Here is an 8,604-nt window from a genome sequence, read left to right on the forward strand (position 1 = left end):
AGGGTCAGTCTGGGCCAGTCCCAACACTGAGTCCCCAGCGTTGTCCCCTTTAGAGCCCGGGGCCATCAAGGGATGGCATGTCTCATGGTGGGATCAGCCATATTGTCCACTCTGTCCATTGGCTGTTCAGAGCGGGGATGTCATCCTCCAGGCCTGGTGGGTCAAGATGTGCTCCACTCTTCCTCCCCCTCAGTGCTCCCATTTGCTCTGATCAGACATGCCCCTCCCTTAGCTGAAGCTTCATTGCCGTCCTCTCAAGTAAATTCTTCTGGGGGGAGGGGCAGTTGGAAAGACCTTGATTTTTATGGTCTCCTTCAAAAAACTCATTTTCCTATAGCCCTTTAAAGTCCATTAAAGATAGCCCCGCATTAGTGGGGCTGTGGTTTCAAGTATTAGCTCAGACAGCTCCCAGGTTGGGCAAGTGCCATTGCTGTAGAGAGAAAGTCATCACATTTCATTTCCGATGATGTTAGTTTAGAAAGATGGCTTCCCCTCTTCCCAGTTACATTGTCTTTTACTTTACAACCCATTTCTATTTTTCAACAATTGCATTGCAATGTGTTCAATTTTAACCACCCTGCTGCTCAATCCTTTATAAACCCAAATAAAGAAAGTTATATCACCAAGAAACATCAGAAAGTGAATTAGAAAAAGAGGGGGGGAAACAGTTATTGCTTCAGATGATTCTCCATTTGTTGAGGGCGAGAAAGAAATTGAACATTTCATTTTTATATGTATTTATTATTGTATTAGGCTTTTGTTTACTCTGTAACACGTATAAACCTGATAACATCTGCCACCCACCCACCATTTAATTACATATTCTAAATCTTTATTCTCTTTGATGTCTTTGCTTGCCAATATCTAACTTATCCACTGCTTCCAAGTTCATGTCACATGATTCCTGTAATTAAGTGAGCAGCAAGTTAGCTACCCCCGTCCCTAAATGGAACACCTCATAGTCTTAAAGCACTTCTAATAAACTTCCCAGATCTGAATCCATGTGAGCTCCCTTATCTTCCCCTGATGACTCAATTATCTCCTCAGGAGAATCTGTTCAATATCCAAAATTGCCTCTTCTCCACGGAGAGGGGAGAAGAGACAATGACTCGGAAGCCCTTTCTTTCACTCCATGTCTTCAATGAATAATTTATCTTTGTGGCAATCTGCTTTCTTCTTTTCCTGCCTCTCAGTATTGAAAGGCATACAAGGGAAATATGCATCCAATCGCATTACTTTCTTCCCTGAATTCCGAAAGCCCCCTATAGTCCCATCTGCCCCAGCAAGTCACCGTCACTCACAGTGAGACAGAAGTAACTAACTTTCTCCATATTGTTTTGAAGGTTTCCTCTTCCTGTTTGACCACTTGTTAGTCATTAAAATCCTTCAGAAGCTTGGAAAATTACAGTGCAATTTTCCCCCTGCAGCATTTAATTCCCCTGATATGAAAGCTTTACTTGACAATTGTAGACTAATTTAGAAAATTTAGGAAATGATAAATGCAATATACGTTAAACACCACCATCAGAAGATGATTATGTAATCTAAAAACCACACACATATCTATATTAAAATTGAAGTCACTTGGACTTTATTTTCACACATTATTATATGTATTTAAAAAGTGAGGGAGGATGTACTTTTGCCATGGCTATTTTCTCAATATTTGTTTTTTGACATTGTTCTCCATGAGGTTACTTTGAGGACTAAGATGTGCCTGACTCGTGCCATGGTATTCAACGGTCTCATATGCGTGGACATTAAATAATGAGGGCCAAAGAAGAATCAATGCACGTGGCATATGGTATGGATGAAGAATAGTGAAAATACTATGAACTGCAAACGATTAGAAGAAGTACAGCCAGAACACTCCCTAGGCGTGAGGATAGTACTTTATGTCGTATGTACTTTGGACATACTCTAAGGAGAGACAAGGCTGGAGAAAGCTGTCATTTTCCCTAAAGTAGAGGGCCAGTATGTATACAAAAGAGAAAAACCTTGGACAAAATGGGTTGAAACAGCCAGTGCAACAATGGACTCAAACAGAAAACCATTGTAAGACGCCAGGCCGGGCAGTGTTTCATTCTGTGGTATGCATAGGCTCACTCTGAGTTGGGACCCACTTGATGGCACCGGACAACAACAACAATATATTATCAGTCTACTCCCATCAGGTAAGTTACTCACACATAGTTTTGATTTGGGCAAAGGGGGCAATCAGCTATACACAACAAAGTAGTGGTGACAGATGCTGTATAGTAATGAGTACCTACCAGATGACAGGCAGTGTTGGTGGTGGAACTTCAGAGACTTACATGATGCAGCATCTGCTCATGGTCCAGTTAAGGAGAGACGACCAACACAAATGATACAAAGATAGTCTATTAAGCCTTTATGTAGTGATTTTTTTTAATCAATTTATTGGGGCTCATACAATTCATCACAATACATAGATCAATTGTATAAAACACATCTATACATTTGTTGCCCTCATTATTCCCAAAATTCGCTTGCCTCGTATGTAGTGATTTTATAACCCTGCTAGCATAGTGGTAATGAGTTGAGCTGCGATCTGCAAGGTCAGCAGTTCAAGAACACAAGGAGCTTAATGGGCTTTACACTGTTGTAGAGAATTGTCATCTAGGAAACTGATAGGGCCAGTGCTACTCTGTCCTATAGGTGCACCACGAGTCAGCATCAGTTTGATGGCTATGAGTTTGTTTTGGATTGGCTTGCCTCAATCATTATGAATAAGTATTCATTATACAATCACAATATTATGCAAACAAACTGAATTATAGATACTAAAAAGGGCATACACAGTCTCAAAAACCCACTGGGGCAGTTCTACCCTCTTCTATTAGGGTCTCTATGTATTGACATTGATTCAATGGCATTGAATTTTGTTTTTAATTTTGTTTTTTTTTTAATAGTGTCATTCTAGAGAGTTTGCTTTCAATGTAAACATAAGCTATCAGTTATCTGGAGTCAATTCAGATTAGAGCTATGGTTAGTGGCAGTTTACAACACATTTTTTCTAGAAATGAACTGACGATTTTTCTTGAGACACCTCTGGGCATATTCAAATCTTCTACCTCTCAGAAGGTGAGCACGTGAACCATTTGTACCACCCTAGAATCCCCATGTTGATATAAAGCCCCAAACAAACTTACTGCTGTCGAGTTAATTTCAATTCACAATGACCCTACAGTAGACCTGCTCCACAGGGTTTCCTGGGATATAAATCTTTAAGGAAGCTGATTTCTACATCTTTCTCCTACTGAGGGGCAGGTAGATACAAGCTGCTGATCTTTTACTTAGTGGCTCAATATCTAAACTACCTTTCTACCAGGACTCCCAGCGCTAATGTAAATAGTTGAGATTTGTTATACCACCCTATGATATAATGTAGAGGAGGCCTAGTGTTGTAGTTATGCACGGGACTCCTAACCACCAGGTTGACAATACAAAAGAATCAGCCATTCCGAAGGAGAAAGATGGTGGTTTCTACTCCAGTAAAGAGTTCCGGTCTCAGAAACTCCCAGGAGAAGTTCTATCCTGCCCTCTGGGGTCACTGGGTCAGCATCAACTTGATGACAGTAAATATTACAAAACCTAAAGATCACTGGTGATGCCACAGTTAAGGTTCTGAAAGCTCTGATGGTCCCACTGCTCATTAGCTCTGCAGGAGAAAGATGAAGTAGGGAGGGTGGGAGTAACCCCCTCCTGCCCCCAAAAGTGGAATTCCCTTAGTGCAGTGGGGTTTTCATCATTGGCATTTTTTCCACTAGGTGAACATCAAGTAACTCACTGAATTACTGCACCCAGTGGCATCACTAGGTTCTCTCTGTCACAGTGAATTTTTTCACTCAAGCAGATTTGCTTCAACTTCATTTTTTGTTATTTAAGAGAACAGCAAGAGACTGTGAAATTTTGTTTCATGCTTGCAAAAAATGCTGCAGAAACTGTTGTGATGTTGAACACAGCTAACCAGGGCAGCGCTGTGGGAAAAACTCAGGTGTACACTATGGGAAAATCTCAGGTGTACATGTGGGTTTCACATTGAAAAAAGGGTGAAATGTTGATCGATGAGAAACCTTGTTCTGGACAGCCGTCAACTTTCTGAACGGATGAAAATGTCTACTCTTGGTGCATTTGGAGTTCATTCCACCAGGTCAGACTGTTAATCAAGCTTTCTATTTAGAGGTTCTGAAAAGAGTGTGGCCCCCAAAAAGGCGTGGTTTTTAGCAGACCAGACATTGGTTTTGCCACCATGACAATGCACCTTCTCCTGCATCCACCTCAGTATGCCAGCTTTTGGCAAAAAAAAAGAAGCATGCCTTTCTTGCCCTAGGCACTTGACTCACCTGATCTTGCTCCAGGTAGCTTTTTTTTTTGTTTCTGCAAATGAAGAGGAGCATGAAAGGACAGCAGTCTGATGAAGTAGAACAGGTGAAGGGAAAAAAACAAAACCAAGGGTGGTGCTGTCAGCCATCCAAGTAGATGAGTTTGAATCATAGATTTTAAAATGCACTAAGTGTAATGGAGAGCATTTTGAAGGTGATATAGTTGTTTGTGAAAAAACAAAAAACAAAACCCTGTAATTCATAGCTTTGAAAAAAAATTCTTTTTGTGGGGTGGAGGTACCCACTTGTAGTGTGCCCCTGTATGGCATTACAGCCTGAAGATCTATGTAGCCATTCTACTCTGTCACTGTGACTCAGAATCAACTGGATAGCAACAATAATTATATTATTTTAATATATAAATGTTTATTAGAATAAATCTTATTCATTTTCCATCTGAAAGATTGTCACCTGGATTTTAAATCCCTATTCATACATTTCAAACCAATTTGTTGTTCATATATGTCTGTCACTGAGTTAATGCCAACTCTTAGTGACCATATGGGACAGAGTAGAATAGCTTCACCATGTGTCCTCTGCTATGTATCTTTGTGGACACGAGGTCAAAATGTCGTGATTCCCATCAAACAAATATTTTGCACCCATACATGCTATCACAATTATTATTTCTATATCTTGCCACTGTCACCCTCCCCAATAGTGCAGCCTATCAGTGTTTGACATCAAGGAATACATAAGAATTAACCTCTAGAATTTAAGGATAAAGGAAGTATTTGCTTCTGGGTGTAGGGCTCTCTTATGACTGTACTGGTATTCCATTACCAGAATGGAGAGTGACACGGAACATGGGTGAGTTAGTCTGGGTAGACCAGAGAAACAAATTCATAGACACACATCTGTATATAGGAAAGAGATTTATACAGAAGAGCAATTGAATATTGAGAAAACATCCTAGCCCAGTCCAATCAAGTCCATAAGTCTGATATGAGCCCATGTGTCCAATACCATTCTATAAATTCCTCTTCAGACTCACGAAACACATGCAGTGATGCCGAATGCAGGAAGATCACAGACCAGTGATGGGAAGTCTTGTGGATCCAGTGGTGGTGTAAGCATCTCAGTGCTGGCACGGGTCTCCACGTGGTTCCTCCAGCTCAGGGCACTAGCCTAGCTCCATGTGTCTTGTCAGCTGCAATGTCTCCCAGGGAGTCTGCTTGTGTCTCACTTGAAGCAAGCTATTTATCTCCTCAGTGCCTCCAAATGAGGTCATCAAATTGTGACCTGATTGACAGGCTAAACTCCACACTTTCACTCTTAATCCTCTCAAATTGACAATAGATTATGTACCTACCACAATGGAAACTTAAATTATTGGGGGAAAAATAAACCTAAATTGTGGTTCATTGGTAGAACTCTCTTTTTCCATGCAAAATACTTGGGTTAAATTCTCAGTCAGTGCTCCTCATGGGCACCAGCACATATCTGTCAGTAAAGATTTGCATGCTGGCATGATATTGAATAATCTGTCTTGGAAATACAGCCTGCAGTATTTGGCAGACAGTGAACTTTAGAATTGAAGACAGTGAACTGTTCGAGCCAGTGGCAGGGAGAGTGACTATGTACATGTTATCAGAAGGGAAAGGGCCTGGAAAAAGACATCTTGCTTGGTAGAGAAGAGGGACAATGAAAAAGAGGAAGCCCTTCAATGTTGTAGATTGACACAGGAACGCTAACAAAGGGATCAAACATTGCAATTGTAAGGAGAGCCAGGACAGAGAAGTATTTCCTTCTCTTCTGTCTAGGCTTACTATGACTCAGAAACAGGCATTGAATAGGTTTTAGTAGAGCTTCCAATGTAGTTTCCTCACCTACCTGTGTTAGAATGGCAAGACTGAATTGTCACAACCTGTGTGGACGTCCCTGAGAGTGAGTCTACACCCTCCATGCTTTGCCTAATCTATTGCGTTCCTTGCTATTGGCCAAGATTTAAATGTTATGGTTGTTAACTGCCTTTGTCTTTGCTCCAGACTCCTGGGTACGCCATACACAATGCAACAATAGGGTCTTCACTGATTATATTGGGGACTATAACACCTGCTGTTTCTTTATATTTCTCATGATGTCAATAGAGAGAAAAACTGTCTATATAAGTGAAAATAATAATAGCAACAACAATAACACAATAAAGAAAAGCCATGTCAACCTCAAACCTATACCCTTGACTCTTTCATCAATACAATATTATAAATATCTTCTTATAAAACTTGCACCTTTTAAAATACTAATAGCTAGTTATGAAAAGATAGTCAAGAACAACAAAACATGCATTGCTGTGAGGGAAAATAAAGGATGCTTGGTGGTATAGTGATTACCTGTTGGTCTGTTAACCTGAAGATCAGCAGTTTGGAACCATCAACTCTTCCTAGAAAGAAAGATAACTCTTCCTAGAAAGAAAGATAACTCTTCCTAGAAAGAAAGATCAGGCTTGCTAATCTGTAAAGAATTACAGTCTTAGAAACCCACAGGGGAAGTTATACCCCGTCTTATAGGGCTGCCATGAGTTAGAATCAAATAAATAGCAGTGAGTGTGTGTTTGGTAGCTGTTTTCAGATAGGCTGAGTGGCTGTAATCTAGGTCCATGAAAGTGAATATCAGAAACAAGATTTGCATCCACATCTCTGTGTTTTTAAATCACATCATTTAAATCCAAGCTGTAAAATACTGAGCTCCTGTTATTGTTGTTTATTCTAATGTATTGCATATAATAAGTCTTATAGTATATGTTTTCAGAGTTTACTCCTTAAAAAAAAAACGAAAAAATAGGTGTACTCTATTTTAAATTGGCTTCTCGGAATATTTCTAAATGATTATTTGGATTTTTCTAATTTGGTTATGCACAATGATATGTAATAAATGAGTTTCTGAGGTTAAACATGCCATTATTCCCAGGATATACTATTAAACTAGACCACAGGACCCTGTTTTTAAAATATACTACCAAATGTAATGCACTAGTAGCTATTTAAAGGATTACTGGCGTGGAGCAAATAGTTAAGCATTGGGGTCCTAGCTGAAAGTTTTCCTGTTGTAATCCACCTGGGATGCCATGGAAGACAGGATTAACAATCTCCTGTGGAAAGGTCCTAGTTGTGGAAATGCTATGGAACTGCGCTGTTCTGCACCCATGGTGTTGCTAGATGCAACCGTAACTAACAGCATTACTGATTTAAAGTTGCTCCATATACAGAGCAAAATAAGAACTGGGTGAAGTTTTAATCTCCAGGCTGTCTTTATAAATTTTGGTGACATGAATGTACTAGGTTAAAACTTTATTTGTAAACTTTCTCTTTTTTTCTGGTATGATTAGAAACAATTTTTATCTTATGCAAAAATTGTGTTGCTTGAAAGTTTGAAAGCACTTGCCTGTAAAATACTGCATATTGCAGACATATTTTGAGATAATATTTGACAGCTTAAAATTACCTCCTTTTCATCGATCTATTCAACTTTTCCACTTTCTTGAGTCAATTTACATAATTAATATCTTGCTAAAATTATTCATTTTCTCCAAATTTTCAAATGTATTAGCATATATTTGAATCCATTTATATTTTAAGCACCTCTGTGTCTATTGTTATCTTCATTTTCTCTCTTCTAATGTGTAAGTACTCGTTCACTTTTATTTTTTCTTAATTTGTCTGGAACTTTTTGTTTTCTTTTACTTTTGGATAGAAGTTGAGAGAGGAAAAACTTTTCTATTCTACCCTGTTGACCTTGTATGGTTGTTTGTAGTTATTTTCCCCAGGTTGTTTTAATACTCTTTAGGATATCTAGGGTCAGTGATGTGAGTTCACCCTGTTTCTATTAAGCCAACTTTTTGTGATTCAAAAAATTTTCTCGACTTTGTAGTCTTTTTCCTCCCACCCTGGCCAGGATCTTCTATTTTGACACTTAGCAGAGTTGTCAGTAGATTTTGGTCCCAGGATAGTGGCAGTCCATTAGTCCTTTGGACTAATTGTTTCCTTGAGTCTTTGACCCAGACAGAGAGAGATTAATAATTTAATCTTAGATGGTCACCCACTAACTTTTATCCCAGTATCTGCTCACCAAAGAAGGATATAGGGTATTGTCTTTGTGGACTGGTCTGTTAAATGACTTGGATTTCCCTCAAGATCATGGTCTTAAGTCCCCAAGTTAGACATTCATTTTATCAAGGTGTTTTAATATGGGTAGGAGC

Source organism: Echinops telfairi, unplaced genomic scaffold, assembly GCF_000313985.2.
Source record: "Echinops telfairi isolate 266 unplaced genomic scaffold, ASM31398v2 ScPeMD7_7468;HRSCAF=8506_2, whole genome shotgun sequence".
In the NCBI taxonomy this organism is placed as follows: domain Eukaryota; kingdom Metazoa; phylum Chordata; class Mammalia; order Afrosoricida; family Tenrecidae; genus Echinops; species Echinops telfairi.